The sequence below is a fragment of the Daktulosphaira vitifoliae genome, unplaced genomic scaffold (assembly GCF_025091365.1).
Source record: "Daktulosphaira vitifoliae isolate Bord-2020 unplaced genomic scaffold, ASM2509136v1 Scaffold_3, whole genome shotgun sequence".
NCBI classification, from domain to species: Eukaryota; Metazoa; Arthropoda; class Insecta; order Hemiptera; family Phylloxeridae; genus Daktulosphaira; species Daktulosphaira vitifoliae.
In genome coordinates this window covers 23664094-23691590 of record NW_026099574.1, presented here as the reverse complement: position 1 = coordinate 23691590, position 27497 = coordinate 23664094, and the positions used below count along the sequence as shown (strand labels likewise).

General features: G+C 25.8%; 1 protein-coding gene across 1 annotated transcript in view; it reads right to left on the bottom strand.

Annotated features, from left to right (window-relative positions):
• Window positions 1-20969, bottom strand: part of LOC126903255 (probable G-protein coupled receptor No9) — a 128638-nt gene extending 107669 nt beyond the window's left edge. Inside the window, exon 1 of the mRNA XM_050681350.1 lies at window positions 20072-20969. The gene's annotated coding sequence lies outside the window, so the exon portion shown is untranslated. The remainder of the gene's footprint in view (window positions 1-20071) is intronic.
• Between the last annotated feature and the right edge of the window lie 6528 nt (window positions 20970-27497).

The window sequence follows — 27497 nt, the reverse complement described above, 5'->3', positions numbered from 1 at the left end:
TATATTATTTGAGAGCAAAATTAATGATGAAAAGTACAAAACTGTCTGAATAAAAATACATACAACCATACAATAATAAACTGAATTTTCGGTGTATTACAATTTAGTAGTGAAACAACATTTAAATTTGTTAATAAAATACAGCATTTTTCAACAAAGATAGATACGAAGAGATACGTTGGTATTTTATAAACGACGACAATTTACACTCCTTGCTCGATATTGTTGTTAAATGATTGTCGGTTGCTCTGACTATTCGCTGCGGTATAGTCTTCTTGAGTAAAATCTAATTGTATACGGAGCTCCTTACCACAATCAAGCCCAGGCAGACAGTGCTCATTGCTGTTGCCCACTGGTTAACACGAAAGTTACACTCCTTCATTACTACCCACGTTAAAACATATTATATGAGGTATTCGTAAATATTTTAGCTTCAATGCGAAGTAGAGAAGGTATTAATTTTACAATGATGTGTTTTTTTTATTTTTTTTTTTTTTTGTGACTGTTACCACTTATTCTCAGCTTTAACCGAACAATACATCAAAAGATCACAAATCGTATCTAGTCGAAGACATTACCCTCAAAATTTGAAAAAATTTCCCTCGTTTCCCGTAAATGGGGAAAATCTCCAAAAAAATTACAAATTTAAAAATTGTTATTTTCGAAATTATTTCAATTTTTTTTACTTAAAACTGCCATGACTATCAAAAATTACCAAATCAATATAATTTTTTTTATATATGCATGATATCTTTACTTATCATTTAGTAAATGATTTATCAAAAATAAACAAATTAATATAATTATTATTTTTAGATGCATAATGTCTTTACCTATCATTTGATAAATTTTTTTTATAAATTTGACCCTTGACCCGCCCATAAAGGTTATTCAAAATGACAACTTTTTCACAAAAAATTATCTTTTAGCTTCGATGCGAAGCGGAGAAGGTATTAATTTTACTATGATGTGTTTTTTTTAACTTAAAAATTAACTTTTTAAAGTGTTTTGGAAATACTAACATTTTTATATAAACATTAAATTAAAGCTTATGTAATATACTTAATTATGAAAAAAAAAATGTTGGACTTTATTTTGTCTTCATGATGAAAATGGACATCAAAGTTAATAACAAAAAATACGATCTTTGTAAAAAAATTCTTTTTTATGTTTTTCACTTTATAATGCTATAACTTGTTTAAAAATGTATGGAGCAATATAATTTTTTTTGTAGATGCATGATGTCTTTACCTTTCATTTGGTATAATTTTTCATAAATCTGACCCTTTACCTTCCCCCAGAGGGGGATTCAAAATGACAACTTTTTAACAAAAAATTAACTTTTGCAACTTAACTTTTGAAAGTGTTCCGGAAAGTCTAACACTTTTATATATATCTTAAATTAATGATAATATAAAATACTTTATTATGCAAAAAAAAATTTCGGACTTTATTTTGTCATCACGGTAAAAATAGTTACCAAATGCTATTTTTGTGTGAAAATTCTCAATATTTTACATTTTTAACTTTATAATGTTATAACTTATTGAAAAGTGTGTAGATCAATACAATTTTTTTATGAGAAATAATATTTATAGCCCTCTTTCATTCAACTTTCTTTATTTTAATCAGGATATAAATAAAGATATAGCAGATCATGTAGCTTTTGGAATAATCCAACAAGTTTTTAAAATTAAACACTATCTAAAGATATGCATCGAATTGTTTTTTATGATAGTGATTTTAATCACTGTCAGATATCATTATACTTCACCCAATTATATCACGTCACCACTGTGCCGCGATCTCCCTGTTAAAGTATAATCTTCATAGATAATGAAATAAATCAAAACTTGGAGTTATTAATAATTTTTAACACTACAAGTCATATTAATTTCATTACTTTTTATTTATATTGTACAAAGACTGTCTATAATCTCGATATTATACAAAGTGACAACCATATTTAAAACGTCAAAAAGCTGATAAGGTCAATTTTATTAAGGAAGTTTATTTGGCGCTGTTCAAAAATATTAATTTTCATAGGATACCACTGAAATTTTGATTTGTATTTGCTCACCTGAGAATTGCTAAAATTGATATATCAATTTTCGGAAAATAATCATATAATTTTTAATAATAGTAACTGATAAACCTACTTTCCATGCATATTTGACTAATATAAATAATGTTTTATATTTCTGACAAATTAGGAAGGTGCAAATAAAAATTCTTATCGAAAATTGGACTTAATTCTCAATATCTTTCACATATTAAAAAGTCTGGTATTAACAGAAACATTTTTAAAAATATTTTCGTGAATTCCGTTTACAAATAGTGATAAAGTAAATATTTTAATCTGTATTTTAAATTCTAGATATCTATTTTTTTATTCTCTTGGTTGTAGTTGTTAATGTCGTGGTATTTAATAGTTTCACTTATTTTAAACTAAATTTATTCGTTAAAATGAATAATTTTAGTAAAACTCGAATTACTCAAAATTGTAAGTAATTCGAAATTTTTATTGATTTCTAAAAGTATTAACCCCAATTAAAACCTAAATTCATTATCATATATTTTATCTAAGCTTTATCTTCAACAACTTTCGTCTTTCCTATTAAATTTATTTAGTAAAAATTCTTGTATCTAAATACGTCTTAATTAACAAATCTGCAATATCTTGCCTAAATCATGTTAACAAAATATGAAAGTTTTCAAGACGAAGTTTTACAATAATTTATAAACTAGGGACTTTGCTAAATCCTAACTCAAAGACTCGTATAATGAGAATTTCAAAAGACTAAGTTCAAAAATAATATATTCATGCATGTTATATTTAGTCGTATATTAAATTATGACAAACGACACGAATAAGTTAACAGCTTAAAAATTGTTAACTCAAAAGTCTTTAGAAGTCTTATATGTATTCAATTTACTCCAAATAAATTTAATATATTCGATATAAATAAGAATTAAAGAAAAAAAAGGTTTTAAATTTATTCAACTTAGATAACATCAAAATTAGTTTTGAAAGAATCCCATAAGTTGTGTTTGAAATAATAATAAATTATTATTAATAAAGTAATTTATCTTAGTAAATTAGTTAATTATCATTATTATTATTTAGGAAAATCAAATACTTAATATCAGTGGTTGAAAGCAGCGCAATACTTGTAATAACACTACAATAATCCACTACTTTGTAATTGTATCGAAAGCGAACTTTTTGTTCGAAATAGCTTAATTAATAGTGCCAAAAAAATGTATGTAGTTTTTCAGTAACGAAATTACTTTACTAATCGCCATCATTCATCATATTTTATTTTATTTCATAGGTAAAATATATAAAAATATGTCTATAATTTAAAAAAAAACCCAGCACAGTGGGGTCGCGGCATAGTGGGGATGTTGCATAGTTGGGTCCAGTATAGATTTAATCTGNATCAAAAATAAACAAATTAATATAATTATTATTTTTAGATGCATAATGTCTTTACCTATCATTTGATAAATTTTTTTTATAAATTTGACCCTTGACCCGCCCATAAAGGTTATTCAAAATGACAACTTTTTCACAAAAAATTAACTTTTAGCTTCGATGCGAAGCGGAGAAGGTATTAATTTTACTATGATGTGTTTTTTTTAACTTAAAAATTAACTTTTTAAAGTGTTTTGGAAATACTAACATTTTTATATAAACATTAAATTAAAGCTTATGTAATATACTTAATTATGAAAAAAAAAATTTTGGACTTTATTTTGTCTTCATGATGAAAATGGACATCAAAGTTAATAACAAAAAATACGATCTTTGTAAAAAAATTCTTTTTTATGTTTTTCACTTTATAATGCTATAACTTGTTTAAAAATGTATGGAGCAATATAATTTTTTTTGTAGATGCATGATGTCTTTACCTTTCATTTGGTATAATTTTTCATAAATCTGACCCTTTACCTTCCCCCAGAGGGGGATTCAAAATGACAACTTTTTAACAAAAAATTAACTTTTGCAACTTAACTTTTGAAAGTGTTCCGGAAAGTCTAACACTTTTATATATATCTTAAATTAATGATAATATAAAATACTTTATTATGCAAAAAAAAATTTCGGACTTTATTTTGTCATCACGGTAAAAATAGTTACCAAATGCTATTTTTGTGTGAAAATTCTCAATATTTTACATTTTTAACTTTATAATGTTATAACTTATTGAAAAGTGTGTAGATCAATACAATTTTTTTATGAGAAATAATATTTATAGCCCTCTTTCATTCAACTTTCTTTATTTTAATCAGGATATAAATAAAGATATAGCAGATCATGTAGCTTTTGGAATAATCCAACAAGTTTTTAAAATTAAACACTATCTAAAGATATGCATCGAATTGTTTTTTATGATAGTGATTTTAATCACTGTCAGATATCATTATACTTCACCCAATTATATCACGTCACCACTGTGCCGCGATCTCCCTGTTAAAGTATAATCTTCATAGATAATGAAATAAATCAAAACTTGGAGTTATTAATAATTTTTAACACTACAAGTCATATTAATTTCATTACTTTTTATTTATATTGTACAAAGACTGTCTATAATCTCGATATTATACAAAGTGACAACCATATTTAAAACGTCAAAAAGCTGATAAGGTCAATTTTATTAAGGAAGTTTATTTGGCGCTGTTCAAAAATATTAATTTTCATAGGATACCACTGAAATTTTGATTTGTATTTGCTCACCTGAGAATTGCTAAAATTGATATATCAATTTTCGGAAAATAATCATATAATTTTTAATAATAGTAACTGATAAACCTACTTTCCATGCATATTTGACTAATATAAATAATGTTTTATATTTCTGACAAATTAGGAAGGTGCAAATAAAAATTCTTATCGAAAATTGGACTTAATTCTCAATATCTTTCACATATTAAAAAGTCTGGTATTAACAGAAACATTTTTAAAAATATTTTCGTGAATTCCGTTTACAAATAGTGATAAAGTAAATATTTTAATCTGTATTTTAAATTCTAGATATCTATTTTTTTATTCTCTTGGTTGTAGTTGTTAATGTCGTGGTATTTAATAGTTTCACTTATTTTAAACTAAATTTATTCGTTAAAATGAATAATTTTAGTAAAACTCGAATTACTCAAAATTGTAAGTAATTCGAAATTTTTATTGATTTCTAAAAGTATTAACCCCAATTAAAACCTAAATTCATTATCATATATTTTATCTAAGCTTTATCTTCAACAACTTTCGTCTTTCCTATTAAATTTGTTTAGTAAAAATTCTTGTATCTAAATACGTCTTAATTAACAAATCTGCAATATCTTGCCTAAATCATGTTAACAAAATATGAAAGTTTTCAAGACGAAGTTTTACAATAATTTATAAACTAGGGACTTTGCTAAATCCTAACTCAAAGACTCGTATAATGAGAATTTCAAAAGACTAAGTTCAAAAATAATATATTCATGCATGTTATATTTAGTCGTATATTAAATTATGACAAACGACACGAATAAGTTAACAGCTTAAAAATTGTTAACTCAAAAGTCTTTAGAAGTCTTATATGTATTCAATTTACTCCAAATAAATTTAATATATTCGATATAAATAAGAATTAAAGAAAAAAAAGGTTTTAAATTTATTCAACTTAGATAACATCAAAATTAGTTTTGAAAGAATCCCATAAGTTGTGTTTGAAATAATAATAAATTATTATTAATAAAGTAATTTATCTTAGTAAATTAGTTAATTATCATTATTATTATTTAGGAAAATCAAATACTTAATATCAGTGGTTGAAAGCAGCGCAATACTTGTAATAACACTACAATAATCCACTACTTTGTAATTGTATCGAAAGCGAACTTTTTGTTCGAAATAGCTTAATTAATAGTGCCAAAAAAATGTATGTAGTTTTTCAGTAACGAAATTACTTTACTAATCACCATCATTCATCATATTTTATTTTATTTCATAGGTAAAATATATAAAAATATGTCTATAATTTAAAAAAATAATCAATTATTCTTTGAAACTAAAATCTTAGGCCACAACTATAGATAATATTACATTAATTATCAGTTTTATGATCAAAATAACATATTGAAAATATATTTAAGATAAATCTTTTATCTATTCTTAATGTAAAAAATAAACAAACGCTATCTTAGTAAAAATATATTTCAAATAATATTTATTAATAAATTGTCGATTTTATTACAGTAATAAAAACAAATAAGGATAAATAGACAAGTACCTCACTTGTGAAATAAAGCAAATTATAAATTTTCATACTAATTATTGTATTATTTGTGGGCATATGTCACATTAAGTAGGTCTTAAGTTGTCCCAAAGCAAAAAACACGCGAGGAAGTTGAAAATTTTATTTTTTTTATTGAATCATTCTGTTGAGTGTTATGATTTTTAAATTTATTTTAGCAACCAAAATATTTTAAAATTTCATAATATAATGATAAATTATTGATGTTGTGTTATCTCTCCTCCCTTGACTTAGACCTGAGTAAGTTTCAAAATATAATCGAACTTGAGCCCTTGCCAGGTCCAATTTATCTAATGAAAGTGCCTTTTTATTGAAAAAATTTAACTACATCACATAAAATTGTAGCTATATAAAAGCTGATGTAAGTTTTATCTATTTTTTAAATGAACATAAGCAAATTTAAAAGAGCAATAAATAAAAGTTATGTTCATAAAAGGTCAAGTGCAGTGAGCCTTTCAAGTTAAAATCATTGTAGGCCTTTTGATGCCAAACCGGCCGTAGAGTTAAATTTCTAGTTTATCAAATTACACCCAAGCCTACAACTGTAGCAACATTAAAACTTTTTAAAATGGTGGACCAGATTTACACTCAGCGATATGTTTTTTTTTTTGCGACCCCACTGCCCTGTAGTTGTATTTAATAAACTAATTATATACATTTTTCTATGTAATTTTTTTTATAATAGCATCCTTGCAAAAAAATAATGATTAATGAAATAAACTTTTTTTTACATGCAGTGGTAGTGCATTAATAGTAGCGATGTACAAAAACTACTTTACACCTAATCACTGCATATATTTTTTAGACCTTTCTTTAAGTTTTTTAATGAAATTAATTAATTATAATTGTATAGCATAATAATTATTTCTAAGTAGATCCAGATTGAACCAATAATTAATAACTCAAACGTGATTCTAAAAGTTGACGAATTAATTTTTAGAAAAACATTATAACTTGGACCTCTAGAAACAAAATAACTGAGGTATGGGAAAAGGTCACGAAAGTTATAAAAAAAAGTAGTACATTGCGAATAAAAATCGATTCATTGAAAAAACTTCAATATAAAATCGTGACTAGAGTATATAATAATTTCAGTGGAGAAATATTTAAAATCAAAAAAAAAATTGAATTCTGAATATCCTAGATACTCTTATTTTTTTTAACAGATTCTAGATAATAATAATAATTAACACCTACTTTTTTTACGTTGAATTAAAATAATATATTAGCAGCCTTGTAAAAATAATTTTTTTGTACTCAAAATAAGTATTCAAATATTAATAAAAATATATATTTCAAATTTATTTTTGAATATTTGGAAAATTATTCAAATACTTTAAAAATATTTTTTTTAAAAAGTTTATTAAAGTAATACGATTTTTATTTTACTTGAATATATCATACTAAATGTGACAAGAATAAATACCGAAGAGTTTCACGCTTAGAGAAGTTTTATCAAAAGCCTATATATATAAAAAAAGCTAAAATGTAATAAAAAAATAATTTATGCAAAAGTAACATTAAAAATACAATAGATTTATAAATAAGTAAAGTTTATCAATTAAGTAATATAATTGATATACTGGAATTAAAAAAATTTACCATATTATTTTTATATAAATTTACCATAATTTTTAAACAATTAAAAATGGTATTCATTCAAACAATGATAAAACAACTTTTTTTTATTTGGTTTGATTGACCAGATATCCATTAAGTCGATACTGTTAATAGTTAACGGTATTTTAAGTTTTTAGGTATGAAATAAAGATACACATAAAGTAGTCAGGATAAATATTTAAATACATATTTTTTAAGAAGTCCAAATAACGTAAAAATACCCAATAAAGTTTTGAAATACTTTCATCGAATATTTTACAAGATGTGGGTACATTGATAATGCGATACATAATGATAAACTTATACATTTTAATTTGCTATAACCAAATTATAAAAAATCAAAAATAAGTTTCATTTAACTATGTTATACAATGTTAATACTTTAAACATTAACTATCATAACCATAATAAATAATTTTCAAAGACGGAAATATGAAATAAAATATATACTACATACTCAAATAATAATGAGTTAATAGTGATTCATAATTTTTAATTTTAAATAATATTAGCCACAAGTGACAATTATTATCATATAGTAAATCGTTAAATTATTTTTGTATGATAGCGATTAAAGAAAACTAATATTGGATCTTATTAATATAAAAATGTTATATTATTATACATAATTTAGCCAAGAAAATTAGTTTTAAAATATTTATATTGATATTTAGTGGTTAAAAAATATGTAATATGGTCAAAATAATCTGTCATAAAAATTTTCCAAATTCTGTTTGCATAAAAATTTGTGCCTGTAAATATATATGTGTATGTATATGGTTATAACGATGTTATATTTGATTAATAATAATAAAAAATTGTCAAATTCAATTCATTGTTGTGTATCTTTAAGTTATTAATTATTATTTATTATGTAAAAAAAATTTAAGTCACAACTCTGTCCATTTTTAAATTGTTAACAAAAATCTAATATCTAATTTAACATATTAGACCAGAGAATCGATCACTGATAAATATGTTGAAGCCCCAAAAAGTTCATTAAATTATTATTTGTTACAATGAGTAATTATAAAAAAGTATTTAATTGATTGAACATTATATTTACTTTTATTTGGATGGAAATTCATCTCTAGTTAATATTTCTAAATTAGTTCAAAGTTATGGATATAATCAACACATTTTTTTTATAATTAAAAAGAAATCCTTTTTATTTTTATTTTAATGAAATATTTAAGAATTTATATGAACATTATTTAATGATCCTAATTGGACATGAAAGTCATTTTATTCAACAAACAATATTTACTATTGAATTATTCTAAAATATAGTCGCTGGATACTCAAGCTTATGCATTTTGTAGGCCACGATGGCAACTAATGCAGATGCGCCGACATGCATTTATCGACCCATTTCTGAACACAAGTCTGGGACAAATATTTCCCAGTATGTAACTCAATAATACATACATTTTCTTACAAATTTTTAAAATAATACTATTATATTTTAAAGGATAACTTTTTTAGTTTACAAATATATTTATTTATGTTTCGCACAAAATTCTGAAGAGAAGATCCTAACAAAAACATAACTATGAAAAAAAGTCCATGTTCTAAAACTCCACCCCTCTCTTTAAAAAAAAATATTCCTATCAAAGTAGTGATATCTACATTGTAACCAAGTATGTTGTTTCTTTAATCTATTAACTCACTTTCATGAGCAACACTGCCCTATTATTTGTATCACTTAAAACTTGGTCAGTTTTTGCCCAAATACTGGCTTGAATGGAGAAAGGAAGTAAAGAATTTAGAAAAAAAAAAGATTTTCCCTCAGGATTAATTTGACATTGCGTCTAGCCCTCAACTATCCAAAAACCGGTCAAGTATTAATCGATATAAATAAAAGGGCAGTGTTGCTATTGGAAGTACGTATGAGATGAATTTATAGATTAAAGAAAGAACATACTTGGCCATAATATATATATATCACAACTTCGATAGGAATACTTTTTTTTTTAGAGAAAGTAGCAATATTTTAGAACTTAGCCCTTTTTTAGAGTTTTGATTTTGTGAGTATATCATTTCTTTTTGTTTTCTTTATCGTCTATACTTTTCAAGAGGTTATCTTGAGTAGAAATCGAGATATGTGGGTTTGAAAAACTGAGTCAATTGTTTCGTGTAAAGATTCATTGATAAAACTTTGCCCAACACACTACCATGTGCTCAGACTCGGTGAGATGCATTGAACAAAGCATATTCGAATTGTCAGTAAGCTTGTGCTTTCAAATAGAAAAAAGAAAAATGTTACTGGTGACCCATACTGAATCCTCAAATGCAATGGAAATTCAAACTTGTTGCCTCTAACGATCACCTAGGCTTTTTAAAATATTTCCATTAAAGAATCATATATGATTCTTTAATGAATTTAAGTGTATAATATAGTATATCTTACGATTAAGAATTGTTTATTTGAATATTATACGTGACCAAATTTATTTTTATACAATTATGTATTTTGTGCATTGTACATGTTTAATCCATAAATATCAACATTTGATATTTACTGATTCATTTAATGAAACAAACAACTTTTTTTTATTATTATTTAATTAGTTTTTCTCAATGGGTGTGCTGTAAAAACTTTTTACACTTTTAAAATTTCTATTTGTTTGTCTACAACAATAACTTTTTAAATAAGATTACCGTAGTGCTAATTTTTTCTTAGAATTCTTTTCTTTAATCTTTGTGAGTCACAATTTCATTACTGTTTATTTACATAATACAAAAAAAGTTTTTTACTTAATGCAATTTTCGATAAGTTATGTAATGCGCGACTAAAAGACAGAAGATTTGACTTGTGTTGGATTCTTTAATTAACAACCAGCTCTATTCGAAGTAAAAATTTCTAACTTGAGTCAGAAATCGTTTAAAACGTATAGAGATATAGTTCAAATTTTACTCTAAAAATTGAAACGATGGCCTATCACCAGAGTTAAAATAATTCATAATTAGTTCGTCATATTTCAATAAAAACATGTCAATATATAAAATATATAATATTGCTGTATGAAGTTTTTAAACTAAACTGTCGTAAATTGTTATTTTGGGTTAATTGTGTATAAAATAAAAAATATATTTTAAAACTATCAAAAATATAATTTTACTCATTAGATTAATATATTTAAATAGATTTTTAGAAAAATTTAGACACCATTAATTCCAATGAAGATATTTTCTTCATTAAAATTATGAAGTACAACCACTTTAGATGAAAAAAAACTAGCAACTCAAACATCCCTAAGGCCAAAATTATACTTATAAGATTCTTATAAGTATAACTTATTAGTTTTAGCTTTACTTCTTGATTTTTGTGAATAATAACTTAATTGTTTATATTTTTCGATAACAATTCCGAAAATTTTAAACAGTATACGAATACTAAAATATTTATTTTTCAAAGAGTTAAATCTAAAAAGCGATAAAATAAGTGAATGACGTAACCTCGATCTACGTCACCTATAGAAATTTTGGATAAAGAGGAAAACCTATGCCAATGCCAACAACAAACGGATAAATATATTTAACAGAAAGTGATAAGGGGCGGTGGCAGATGTGAATAATGCTCATGGTCGGTCGGGCATAAACCAGCAAGTAAGAGGCGGAAGAGAGACATACGACGATAAATCAGAAGGGTAATGGTGAAGTGATGCTGAGGTGGTAGAAACGACGAATAAATTTTCGAAAACTTCTCTTCCCCGAGGCCCGAAGGTTGACGGAGATTTGCACTTAAAAACTTGTACACGAATTTTCTCAGAACAAAACCAAATCATATAAGTATTTTTATTTTATATGTATACATTTATTTCAATACGAAAAAAACACATAAAAAATCGAAGTTAAAATAAATCATGTTATTCCCTATGTTTATATTTTACATGAAATACTTGAAAAAGTAAAACATAACAACTTAAACATAGTATAATATATTGTAAAGATAATTGTTAATATATTTATCTTTCAAGTTATCCGCGTATAAAAACTACTGTAAAAAAATCGTACATAGCGTACAAAACAATAAGAATTATTTAAATTAATAAATGTTAAAAAAAAAATTATCAAACTGAAGGTTGAACTAGTACTCCTTTTTTCTATACAAAATATTAATGCTTGTATCAGATTTGTTACGTTTTAAACACGCAATGTTTATAACAACAAAATTTACATTTGTCTTATGGATTATTTTGAACTGTTTACTTTTGTTTTAAACAAGTTATCCTTTAAACGTGTTTTTAACAACTATGGCTTGTATATGAGTACATTTTCTCCAACTGATGGCTTGCTTTATAACGACTGGCAAATATCAAACAGAACTTAAGTCCTGTACAATTTCTAATTCGCAAACGGCAAATTACATATTATCATTCCTGCTTAATACACATTTATACTTATATTATATGCATTAAAAAGAAAAATAATAAACAAAATGCAAAAGCGCAAACTATAAAAATAACAATCGTATAATCTCTAAAATTTCAAGGCTCGTTATCCAAAACCAAGATAAAGACTATCTCAGCGTAATTGCATCCCTAACCAGGTTAGGCTCTCAAGAAATAGCGTCATTAAGTACTTCGCATAACAGTTTAAAACTTTAGCAGCCAAACAAAACACGCAAAAATAATGGTGAGATGAAAAGTCTAATCAAATGCCAGTGGTGTATTTCAAATTGACAAAAAATAGGATTTTATACTTGTTGATAATTTTTAATTTTCTTTTATCTCAAGCCTCATATAAATTTAGCCATTTATTTCAACCTGAGAAATGTTTAAATAAATTGATTTTTCTAAACGAAAAAATGTAGTGTACTATTGTAATTGTATGAAATACTTTACATAATTTTAAAGTTCACCACTAGATAATTAACTACGCAAAAAAAAAGATTTAATGAACTTATAATAATAAGTTACGGATAGATGATAGTCATAGTCAATTTATTAAGATTATTGAATAATGAGAAATTCTATTTCATATCATAAATTTTGTTAATTATTTTTTGTTATAGGTGTTCAATAAGTAAAGAAACGAGTTTCTATTGTTCTCATTGTTTGTCACACTTTACCTGTTTCCTTACTTACTGATCACTCTGTACATAGTTTTAATAAAGTTAGCGTACAAAACGTAGGCGTATTTAAAATGAAATTGACATTATTTTGAATCAAACGACATTAATGGAATCTATAACAATGTATTTATAACTGATATCTGCCCTATCACTATAACAAAATATTTTCATTAATTCAATCATCTAGAGCTGATGATTTAGTATATTAAAAGTTTAAATTTTATTTACAGAATGAATTTTTTTTAACGCTAACCACTCAATTTCTTTTACAATAATAAGTTTAAAACAATTTTTTTTTATTTTATTAGTTACATATGTATTTCAATAAAATAAAATAGTTTTTAGATTCATCCCTTATATCTTATAGGGATGACAACTTAAATTTTTTTAATGACAACATATATGTTGAATAGCTTATAACATAGAAAATTATCTAATTTTTAAAATGACCGGTCGATTACAATTTTCAGATCAATACTTTGGATGCTATTCTCATTTTTATACCTAGGCGGGACGAAGAGTACGGCTGGGAAATAGCTAGTGACAAAAATAACAACTAACTCTCCTCACCTCCAGTCTATACACTAAATTGTTAATAACTTCTGAAATACCTCTTCTGACAATTCTTTAAGTTATAAGGAATGATTCTAAAAAGTAATTGTTAGCTGATAAACCAACAATTATATGTAACTCAAAAAAATCAAAAATTCTTTTACCAATATTGCATTTATTTTGTAGGTAAACGAGTGGCTAATGATAAACTGATCTTCCAATATTATAAACTAGTTTAATATGTATTTATCCAAATATTTATAATTTATCTTAGTATTGATTCATATTATTGTTTTCACTTTTAATATGTATAATGTTTCCCTAATTTTTTATTTTTTTGTATTAATTAGACAATGTCAACTATCTTAATTTAAAACTGTTTCGTGCGTCGATGCCTAATAAATAATAATAATACATAAGTATCAAGAAATATACAATTTATTTATTTTCATAAAACATCTTGCAAACTATTGTCATATGTTTTTTTTTTAATTTTTTTAAAATATACTTTTAATATATTGTGAGAATATAGTAATCTCTGTCAAAGTATATTCTGAAAATATATTTAAATATTCTGGTTATATTCCAGAAATATTTCATTATCATATGAGTATTATCGTAAAAAAAAACATAACTTACACGATTTTATGTTATACAATGATTATAAATGTTTAACTATTACACATAATTTTTAACTTGTCACGAATAACTTTCTTATCAATAATAATAATAATTTTTAATGGAAAAAATCAGACCTTTAAAAATGTATCCAGTCTGCTGTCAAAAACTAAAATAAATTAGGCTTTTTTGTGTATCATATAAATTTTATTTTTAACTTTAACGAAAAATTTGATTAAAAATATAATAATAATCGCTTATTCAAATAAAAAATTTACTTAAAGTATTAATTTAAAACAAAAAAAAATATTTAAAAAAAATCTGTTCATATTTAAAATATAACTATGTTTAATAAATATACAAAAATGGTGTTTACGCAATTATTATGTTTGCTACTTATCTTAAGACAATAATGTCTCTGTACTGTTTATATCTATAAAATTTATAGCGTTAATTTAACGTTTTACGACCAATAAAGTACGCCTACAGAAGTTATTCAATTAACACCACAATATGAATGTTAAAGGGTAAAAGTAGGTAATAGAAATTCTAGATATGCCAAGGTAAGTAAAAACTTTATGTTTAGGGATAATGGGTATGTAATTTAATGTATACATGTTATCTAATAAATTGATGATAACCAATGATGCGTTAAGTATAGAAAACGCGGACGTGAAGAAATTAAAACTTTATCGATTAAATTTCTTATTTCAATTTAATTCTTATGTTACATCAACTCGAAATTCTGTGTCATTACTCACTGGGTGTGGTGATTTTAAATAAATTGAAAGTTCCTAGAAAATTACATCCAAACACATTCGACAAAGTTACAGAATCGTTTATCTCTTGTTGCAGCAAAATGATGCTTAATGATTACGATGACATAAAAACTTTGGTGAACTGAACTCTTCATATTATACTTAACTGAATATTATAAGTAGCAAAGTTAAATGTTATGACACGAAAACGTGCCTGGAAGATTGTGAAACATACATTACAGCCGTTCAACTAAAAGTCATTAATGTTGAGTTGCGCTTTTGGTTTAATAAATTTCTTAGAGTAGTTGTATCTGAGAGTAGTTTTAATTAGTTTATTTGACAACGTTACTGTGATGGCCTGGTAAAAATCGACAATCTATTTAAAATGCATATAAAGTTTTGAGCAATATTTTTATCAATCCCGAATACAAATTAAAAACTCCATCAAGAGTTTTAAATCCAAATTTAAATAAAAAAAAAAAAACTGTGAATAGTCGCGAAAAGTATTGAGTCCTAAAAATACTGCTATTAATAAAAATTAATTATAACGTCATGAGTTTATTTGATGATTTAATGAATTTCGTTAAAACACAAAAAATGTTTTGCTATTAAAAATTTCTGTTCTACTATTATGTACATTAATTATAAATTTTCGTTAAAAAATTATTATTTTTAATTGTTATGACTTAAATATATATTATAAAAAAATGACAATGACTTATAGTTATTATTCTTAGGAGTCTCTTTAATCATTTTAAAGGAACATAAAATGCTGTCATACAAAGTTTTTTTAATTACATTTTAAAATATATTTTTAATTTTAACAACCCTACAGTTTAAAGCTGTAAAAGTTTTTTTTTAGAACTTAAAATACTCAGTAGAACTTCTACACAGCAGGGTCGTTACATTGAAAAATATTTCTGCATAATTTATAATTTCTTGAACAAAGTTTTTTATGTTATTGATGTCAAAAATTTAACATTTATGTAATTAAAACTATTACATTTCACCTAAAGAAAATTCTTTCAACACAATTCGTACTAATTACCATGCACATTACAAGAATACACAACTATTTATAATATCCATTGCGGCGGTGTTTTATTGTTTGTTACGGCGCAAACCAAACAATATTTTCTTTTAGATGATACAAAATCTTAAAGATAATACAACAGTAATTCATCTTTGTCGATACGAAATCCTTGTTTTTAAATAATTATGCTTTATTTCTTTCCTATTCTTTGGAATAAGAATCTTATAGAATATCATTTTTCAGATTGCACAAAAAAGTTGCAAGTAAAAACATTCCTTGTAAACATTTTCAGTAATAAATATAAACTACTGTATTTATCAAACATGTGCGATTTTTACAAATTAATTGGTTGGTAGAAACAATAAAACACTTCTCGGAGTAAAAATAAACTTAAATATTATTTAATAAAAACTGATCACTTGTGGCTAACATCATTCGAAAATCAAGGCAAAAATTTAGTTTCGCTAATATTAAAACTATCTTTTACGTTTCTACATAAAATTTGAAAATCAAACGAGCAAAGGTAAAGCGTATAAAGTTTCTTTCAGAAAAACATGCTGAATACGTGCCTGTCTCAATCCCATCAACCATAGCGAGTGCCTCTACTTGACCGAAGGGTAGCACTTAAAGCAGTCGTTCGGCCTGACGTCACTAACCACTAATAATTAATGTATCGTGCAAACTCGGCTCGTCAAGAAGTTCTTTGATTTCGTCCGCCTTCGTACGCATTTTTTATGAATATTATATTATTGCTTTTACAAAAAAACTACCCGACGCGGGGTAAATCAGACCCGCTGCTCAAATCAAAGGCAATCCACCGTCATTCATGCGAATTAATGTGTTTTTAATAATTTTATCAGTGTAGCATCGGAGAGCGCGCCAACTGAAGCGGACGAAAAAGTGATGGCTGTATAAAAAACGAAACATAAACACGCTTTGCGTAAAGATTACAGTGATAACGATAAATTATTTTTTACGCGTTAAAAACGAGGACGTGTCTGAAATAAGCAACTCGTCAATGTACAAAACGGTTGTCAACGATAGCCGCCGTAGGTACACTGAGTATCAATCATTCATCTTCACATTATTAGGGAACACCGTACGAACATTATTTAAGCAAACACCCACCACGTACACATACGTGTGTGTAGTGTATGTACAAAAACAGCCATTACAATGGTCGTTTCGATTCTTTGCCGTTCAGTTGTTTTACCTCTGCCAGAATAGTAGTAGTACTAATAGTATGGCTGTTTACAACCGTGTGGAATAAATTTTAATAGATGACAGCGGACAGTAAACTTCTTGCCCGTTAACGACCGTATATAATACGATCGCATGGAATTATTACTCGCTAGTCACGAGAAATTCTCGTCAATGGAGATGCTTTTCTGGCAGTGACCGTACAACGAAACGTCATTTACAGAACGCAACCAACAGCATCCCAATAAATCCAAACAACAGAATCATAAAAAATCATTCATGATTTCTCTTACGAATGTTGCAAATGTTTAATTATTTACGTATTTATTTCTCTGTAAGATCAGAAAATTAATTTACCATATTTACATAAAACGTTATTAATTCTTAATAGATGAGAATCCATACAAGATGTACAAGTTAATTGTTAACTCGTACAGTTATTCCCAATACAACAGGAAATAGAATAAGATAAGAATTTCACTGATAAGCGAAACAAATATTCTTCAATAAAGGTTGGGCCCCCCCAATTAAATAAGAAAAATGTTCAAGTGGTATTTTTGGCATCCGCAAATTTACGGACAATACAATAATTGTATGTTATTTTTTTTTTTTGTCGTATAAATTAATAAAAGCTATTTAGGGCAACAAAAAAATGCAATGTATTTTCAACCCAATAACGCACAAAAACCATTTAATTTTACCTTTTAATGTTTTATTTTACGGTTATCCGCTTTGACATAATACTCGACGAAAAACTTAGGAAAGTGGACAGTTTCGAACAAACTTTTCTTTAATATAATATATTACCAGAACAATGACGATTTTTATTAAACTCTATTATATAGCATACTTTGTAGGCTAAATGAGATTCCTAAAAATATATTTTTTATTTTTGTAGGCAATAGATTACCGATTTTCATGTCAAAAACTCGTTAGTTTAAAGTAATTTTTGCCTTGAAATGAGTTTTGAAAACATTATTTACTTAAACAAATACTTTAATACTATCATGTCTAATAAAATTATGTTATTAAAAGAACGTTGGGTAAAAATAGTTGTATAAAAATAATATTTTATAAAATATAGTATGTGAACATTGAAATAATAGAAACCACGCTTAATTGGATGAAAAAAGCCTTTCTGCGTTCAAAGCACCATTAAAATAGAAAATACATTTTATTTGATTCATAATGAAACATCGGTGTCCTCAGGGGGATCAAAGTAGGACAGATGCCTACCATAACTTTTTGATTGGACAATTTTAAAATCATTGTACATTGTAAGATTTTGCAGAATAATTTTTGCTTAATAAAATATGAAAAATATTAATATATTAAATAATTTCCACACATGAACCGATATCTGGAAACCAAAGAGTAGATACAAATTCATCAGCAACTCTTTATTTTTGGTACCAATGGTTAAAATTCTTTATACCACATTTACCATGGCTATTTAAAACTGAAAGGCCTATTTAGTGTGTTTTTGTTGTTTTCATTCACTAGTTGCCACGGAAATTCTTTTCGAACAAATTCAGTTTATTAAGAAGCCATTTGTTAAGTAAAAAGACTTTCATAAAAAAAGCATGTTTACATAAATTATCCAAAACACACTTACAATCCGTAAAAAATGCAGATAATTTTATAAAAAATTTTTCAAAGAAAAGTAATGCTGTTAATGACCAAATCAACATTTCTCATAAGTTATTAAATGATATTAATTTCAAAAAATCTTTTACTTATTTTTCTGCGAGACCCATAAGCACTTATTTGAATAAAAATTTATTTGTATTTTCTCCCTATTCTAAAATATACTTTATGTGATAACATACGAAGTTTTTAAAAAATGTATGGGGCTTAATTCTTTTTTGCTATCTCTAGTTGCACCTATGTCAAGACTTCAAAAAAATCGTCATTTCCTGTGATTACGTTCAACCCTTTCCTGCAACACTAGACCTGTTGATCGTACATTAAAACTAAATATTGAAAAAATATTCCCTCCCCCCACTATAAAAGTTTCTATTGTCGAACTTGTAATTAAGCACAACAACTTAATGTCTATGTAGTTTATGATGGTTATTATTTGTTGAACAGTGTTTATAATTATAATTTAACACTAAGACAGTTTTCAACAGCTGGTAAGAAATATCAATGATTTAAAATGTTTGATAGTCATAGCTGCAGTATAATTATTTAAACATTCATCAGACCGAAAAATGTGCAAAGAGTTATTAACACACTCTTTTAAGGATTTTTATATTTATAAAGTATACTACAATATTCAGCAAGAAAAAAAATTATAATAAACGCTAAATTCTATTTAGTACATCTTTAAAATAATTATGACAAATTAAAAATTCATTAAGATATCTTTTTAGTAAACAAAAACAGTCATCAATTTAACTTTTTTTAGCTACAATGCAAAGCTTTTTTTTTTATTCATACCCCCCTTAAATTTTATAATTTTAATTTTTTAAATATATTGCATTACATGTCTATATAGTGAAAATAAATAATTTTAAGTATAAGTTATTTAATTATATATATTAATGATATTCATCAATTTACTAATGAAATTTATTAAAAATATTTAAAAAAAAATACAAACTTATTTACTATTACTATTATAATTGTACTAACAATAATATTTATGAAATAATGTTTAAAAATAGCAAAATTGTTTAATCATAAAACGTTTATCCAAGTATTTAACGTCAGTATTTTTTAAAATTAAACAATAAGCATTTTAAATAGAATTCAAATGACTTAAACCTCATGATGGTTTTTTATAAGATTTATTGCATTATTCACTTACAGTAATTATTTAAAAGAATAAACTTTTGACAAAAAATGTTATGTTAAAGTATTTTAGTTTTTTTTTTTAGAAAATAACGTTTATTTTTTAAGTACTTACTCTGAAAACACTTGCCTTGTTGTTTTAAAACTTATTCCTTAAGTTTTCTCTCGAATGGTCAGCATAACATTTGTAAACAATGTGTAATAAATTATTTAAAGTAAAAACTTTCAAAACAATCGAATTTCACACAAACGTGCAAAACGAACAGTACGTAGATGTACAGACGGCCACATAACACCACTAACGACTGCTGTAGAGCTCCCTAGTTTGGACATGCTAAACAATTAGTTCTGGTCATGTATAGCAGAGCTAGGCACATGAGTGCAAAAAGTAGAAGAGATAAATTAAAAAATATATATTTGTCAGATGCTATTATTGTTTGACTATTAGGCAAAATGACAAGTCGCATTGTCCTCGTCTTAACAGGATTCTAAAGTATCTAGTAATTATTTCTTAATTAATCTAGTACAATACATTATATTATCTACTACACATACATTTATAAGGACTCTTAATTTTCCTTATACTCACTGTTAACGTAGCATCTGTTTTGTTAATCTCAATCCAATGATTTGACGATTTTTATCTACGCAACAGTGCCTACTCCCCGCTATCTTTCCTAGTTTTTTGGAACCTACAACGTTTATTATTGATGTTAACCATATAATACATCACGCCATACTATTTTGGTATATTACACATATAGAACGTCCAATAGTTTTAGACTAATCGCCGTAAGATAAGCTTATAAATTACACTCTATATATGTATAGACATATGTAATTTATTCTGATAGAAATATTTTAATCTTAGACGCCCTTACAATTTGTCTTTATTCGCCAATCTTAGTGTGAAGATCAATTGAATATATAACACTTTATTGAATGTAATATCACTTAAAAAAAATTTCCGAATTTTCAGATGCTTATGCTAGAAATTTTTAGCACGTACAATGTTAAGGAAAATTTTGATAAATAGTGATAAAAATATTATATTTTTGTACGAATTTTTGATACTTTACGTTACATCTTCACTACTTGTGTGTAAAATTAACGTGTATATTAAAAATATTATACTGATCTGTGGGAATTTTTGGATAATTTTTTATAGTAACGTACAGGCCCGATTAAAGAGTGGAGGGCGAACGTCCTGCTGCCCATCTCGAATTTGATTAGATAAGTGAAAGTAATTTTCTGTATTTTTTTTTTTTTTGTTTATCACTTTTTTTATTGTAGCGATATTTTCTATAAAGAGTTCATCTCAAGGTACCGAATCTGAGCCAAACTTTACATTTTAGACGAGCAAATTAATTTATGAATAATAAAAAAATTGTGTTTAATTAGTAGTAAAACATATAAATATAGTATATCTAGATTCAAAATGAGCTTGGGTCTGGGCGAAAATATTTATTAAAAAAACTGTCAGTAATAATAGCGTTAGAGTAAAAATGAAAACTATCTATTATTTTCAAAAACGAATATTTTGTAGAGCGCCGTAGTCATCAATCATAAGTGAGTAAACTTATAGTGAGTTAAGATGTAGTGCTTGCTCGAGTAAAACGATGAAAGTATAATGTTGGAAAACACTACCTATATACATTATTATACGAGTATACATTTATGAAACGATCTTACCATCACTCTGATAGTGCCATCATTCCAGTCAAACAATTTTATCACTCCACACGGAATATAATAGGCTTCCTCATAAATCTACGGCCGTCAAAATTATTGCTATTATTTTATTTATTTGTACGCTCTTAAAGAAACTAATAAACAATTTTATCACTTTTAAAACTGACATGATTGATCCTCATTGCCAACGTTTTAATCATTTCATAAAGTGTGGTTCAACTGTAATTTATTTTTATACTGAGACTCAAAAAGGCTATACAAAACCCATTACTTTCTATTAATTCAAAAAGGTTCTTCTTAAATAATGTCATTATAATAATAATAGAGGTTATTTTCACTAAAATACTTAGTTAGTAATAAACTCATTAGTAAATTATAACTATTAACAATTAACAGATATGTTAGTAATTAAATTCAAAATGATAAAAACCGCTTCGATGCAAAACCGTGGATAGTGTTTAATTTTTAATAAAAATTGTATAATTATTCCAAAAGCAACATCAACTCTTATTTCCTTAATTATATCTTGATTACAAATTTTATGATTAAATATTTACATATTAATAATTTAGTATTGTTATTTCTGCGGAGAAATTATAAACAATTATAATGTAAATACATATTTTGTTAACTCAACAGCAAATTTTAAGTGTGGATTTACCAAAAAAAAGTTAACTTTCATAATTCAATTACTTTGACCCTTGTGAGTTAATTATTATTTCAGTTAAGAAATTGAAATTGTATAGGCCGTTTTTCTTAGAAAGGGCAGTTCATTCTTTTTAATATATTTAGTCCATTGACATTAAAAACAGAAAAAATTCTCCCTAAAAATATTTATAGCTCACACTTGTATTTATTTCATTGTTATATATAATTATATATATATATATATATTTGTAAAAAAGGGGGTCAATTGAGCTTACCTCTACTAAAGGCATAAATAAATAATAAACGACAAAAATGAATATAGAAAACAACAAAAAACAATGATATTATTTTTGTTTAATTTCAGGGGCTGTTTAGATATAGAAGAAAAATCACTAGGAAAAATTTTTTTAAGATATAGTCCTGTTCGTAAGAATTAAATTTTGATACCATAATTCGTTAAACAAGCGCTCAAAAAACAATATACTATTTATTTTGTTTTGTTCTTCTTAATTATTATACAGAGTGTTCTGTAAGTAAGGAAACAGGACAATTGTTACAAACAATAAGAACAATAGAAACCTGTTTCCTTACTTACTGAACACTTTATATAAACATTTCACACTTGTGTAAAAATTACTTTTCAGTAGTTCCGTAATATTTGTACAATCAAGATAAAAATGGATATTTTAAAAATTTAATCAGTTTTCATAATTACAACCCATTTCTGTACTACCTTTTTACAATAAATATTCTACCAATTAATATATTTTTTAAATTATTGAAAAGTTTTGTTTTTAATTATATATTTATCAAAAAACTCTAAAATATACGAGCTGTTCAGTGTAAATAAATTATTAGTGACACAAATAAATGATTGAAAATATTTTTATAAATGTTTCAACTTATTAAACTTGAGTTATAAAATATGATGCATGTTTTTAGAGGTAATAAAACAGGAGATGTTTTTAATACATTAAAGTTTAATTTTTTTTGTAAAATTTTGTACTAACATACTATGAATGTTTTAAAGCTTTTGTGATTGTCGTATTGCTTGAAATGTTTACGGATGTCTCCACGTTTTTAATTATGAGCTGATGTTTCGGACTAGTTGCCGAGTACATCTTCAGAGCGTTAGTTACAGGCTCGTGGTTTTAACTATACTGACGGCTGAGTTTGTTTACAGTATGTTTTTATATCAGTTGATAACTGATAACATCGATGTTGTTTTTGTCGTATTGTTGTTGACAACTGTCAGTTTGTTGTTTACATTCGGTTTTTGTTTTTGTTGTTGTTGTTTACGGCATTTTTTGTATTTAGCTCTTTCTTTTCTATACCGGCAATGTTCGGTTATGTAAATTGTAGTTTTTTCACTTATTAAGTTATTTTATTTGTTGATTTTCTTTTTACCTGGTGTATTATAAGTAATTAAATCTTTCTAATAGTCCATCCATATACTCTGTTGTAATTTTCTGAACATTTTCCAATTTCTATTGCTTCTTTGTACTTCCGTTTGCCAAAATGAGTTTCTTTATTCAATATTTTAACTTTGCCAAATTGAATTTGAAGATGATTCTTATTTTGAATATATTTGCGTTGCGGTTCTTAAAAAACGGTCGGTAATTTTTTTATATGTACGGCAGTATTAGTGTTACTTTCTTGTCATCTTCTTTATTTTCATCATCATTGTAGCTCGTTGTACTATTTTCTTTTTTCCACTTTTCTAAGTTCCTTGTTTATGTTTTTGATTGTATATCCAATATTTTGTTGTGATTGCCGTAAATATTTCATCTTTCACATATTCTTCATCAGCTATTCTAATATCTTTTATTGCCATTGTATGTTTTAACCCCATATTTTGTGAGGGGCAGTGGTGTGAATCTGCATGTAAATATTTATCAGTGTGTGTGTACTTTTTCTGTACACTCCCATGCCTAATTTTCAATTGGGCTGTTTTTGATCCGTACCTCCATGAACGACAATTGTTCGTCTATCTTGGTTTTCATTGTGAACTTTATGTTGGCGTGTATATTGTTTAAATGTTGCAAAAAATATTTTACATGACCAACGCCGTGTTAGCGCAAAATAAATGTATCAACATTTAAAAATGTTAACTTGTAAAACACATTTTGTGTTTTTGTATATATGTGCTCATTGCTTCTTGTTCAAACCATCCATGAATATGCTAGCAAAAACTATTGCTAGTCTTCATCCCCTTGCCATTCCATCAGTTTTTTCATAGATGGTGTCTTGATATGTTAACATATCAAAATGTCTTGATAACAACGTTGACGTTATCATTTATCAACTGATATAAAAACATACCGTAAGCAAGCTAACCCGACAATATAGTTACAACCGCGAGCCTGTAACTATCGCATTGAAATTGACTGTGAAACGAGTCCGAAACGTCAACTTAAAACTGAAAACGTGAATACATCCGTAAACATTTTAAGCAATATTAACATACTCTTGATATGATTATGTACAAAATAGTGTAGTACCAGATCTTTCAGAAAAAACGAAATATTGATTTTAAATAATTATAATAAATAATAATGAGGATTCTGGTTTAATAAACATTTTTCAATATTGTCTTTAAATTTTAATTTGTTTTCTAATTAATAAGTAGTAGTCAGTAAATCCGAGTAGATTCAATTGTCGGGAGAGACCCTCAGCGGTAAACTAGAAAAGCTATGTTCTTTGTAGCTTCAATATTTTATGTATTGTTTTATAGGTACGTTGGGTGACAGGCGCTGTCACTATTGTTGCGCGACATCCAATTGCGTTTATTTTTACTGTACTTATTGTTATTTTTATTTAATAATTTTAAGATAATATTTTCGTGTTCATAACACTATTAGGACGAAGGAGACGCTATGAAAAAGGCATAAAATTCATTTGGTCAAAAAGATTTAACTCCTTTGTACTTGTTATAAAAAAGGAAAAATATTGATAAATAATGACAAAAATATAACATTTTTGTACGAATTTTCGATTCTTCGTGTCAAAATTACACTACTTGTGTGTAAAATTAACGTGGATATTAAAAATATTATACTGACATATGGGAATTTTTATATCATTTCTTACAGCAAAGTTAAGAACTATACAGGGTTTTAACAAATATATATTTTTTATATGGAAAATTGATAAAATATCATGAAACACCCTATAAATTAAATTATCGTACCCAAAAACTACTATTTTCACGCACAAATATATTTAAGTTGTGTACAAAGAATTATAACTAACACATTTGTGTTATTCATTTGTCATGGTTAGTGCTTTTTTATGCCTAAAGACTTACAACCCATCCAACCTTACTGTCATCAGTTATCACTTTCCAATATTACTAATCTAATTTGTCACTCATGACTTATGTAAATCGCAATTATTTCAGTCAGCCAACATTATAGAGTAACCGTATCGTTACTCTTGAAGAAATATATGTATATTTTCTTAAACACATGACATAGATGCTTTTGTAGAATGCAAACTACCAACTAGTCGTCGTCACATTAACTTTAGACTTCAGTTTTAGCACCATTGAAAACAAAAGATTTATAAACATTATCCTAACTCTTATACCAAACAGGGGTGGAATATTGTACAGCGCAACTCTTTCTTCTGTAAGGTCTTTAGAAATAATCGACTCTGGAAGTTTGTCTGGAAACTACAAAGAATGGCATTAACTTGAATAATAATGAAAACTCTTAACATCAGTTTAATCTCTCCTAGAGAAAGTCATTGAATATACGTAGTGCTAGAATAATACGAACCTTCCTTTAGTGGAAGTTTAGAATAGTTGGGACTCTACTTATGTCATTTAATAACTGTCCAATGTTGCAAATGTCGTTTTATTCAAGATAGCTAAATGAAAATATTTCTTGTCATTTCACAAACGAGTAAAATACTTTTTGTAACCATTTAAAAACATTTAATTTTATTACAGCTTATAAGCTAAGATTTCAGGTCATATTTCTGTACAATCACATTGATACACTTTAGTATTGATTTTGTTTGATTAAAATTACTTATATTTATAATTATTATTATTATTTTTTTTTTTTTTTGAACTTTGATACACATTAATATACTAATAAATAATTAGTCCCTAAATAATTATAATATATAAAAATTAATGCATTAAATAAATTAAAATACAACATTTTCAATGAAGATCAGGTAGCTCATTAATTTTTTAAAGAGATCCGTTGAACCTGTTGAATTAATAATAGATAAAAATGAAAATAATAAAAATGTGAAATATTACTTACTAAACATTAATTAGAATATTTTATATCATTATTGCTTCCAATTTTCATGATAATGATCAATATTCTTCAATTGTCAGCGTTAAACAAACATTTCCTTTCGCACTCATCAAATGTATCAAATCGATTGTTGTTACCACCACATCCAAAATAAATAAATTCTGAACAGTCATCGTTATATGAATCAAAATAATACTTTACTCTTAATGTTAGTCGATTTGGACAAAGTCCTCCGTCACTTGGTAACTTGCAGTCTTCTATAGTTATAAAACACAAAAATCACAAATTATCATAAATTATAACAAACTAATTTATCAAATAATAAACAATGTACGAATAATCTACATTTTCAATTACTTATTTTTATTTTATAACATTTATATTATTAAATTATATGCTAATGTTAAAAACAGCCAGCTAAAATAAATTTTAAGACCTTTCTGTAGCAAACATCTATTATTTTAAAGTACTAGTCCTACTCTTATTTTTTTTAAATCGTCTATTTTAAGTAAAATAATATGTAATAACTAACAAATAATAAACAGATAATAGTAAAAGGTCGTGACACTACTTGCACATATAGATGGGTTAAATTTAATATAAAAGGGCATAAAAATTGTCACTTTGACTCACTACTAAGTATATTTATTTTCAATCTTGCTTCCAACACCACTATGGTAAACTTACATTTCACAGAAAATTTATAAGATACTAAGTTAAGTGTATTAAGTACATAAATTAAGTAGGGAATCAGAAAAATTAAGTGATTACTAAAATAAAATATTATTTAAATAAATAATATCGATAACGTTTCTATAAAGTTAACCAACCTAGTCCAATCTTTGAGTGGATTATCTGTATGGTCAATACAAATGAAGACTCTCGAAGACAGAGAACACACTTATGTTTCCTATACTACTCGAGATA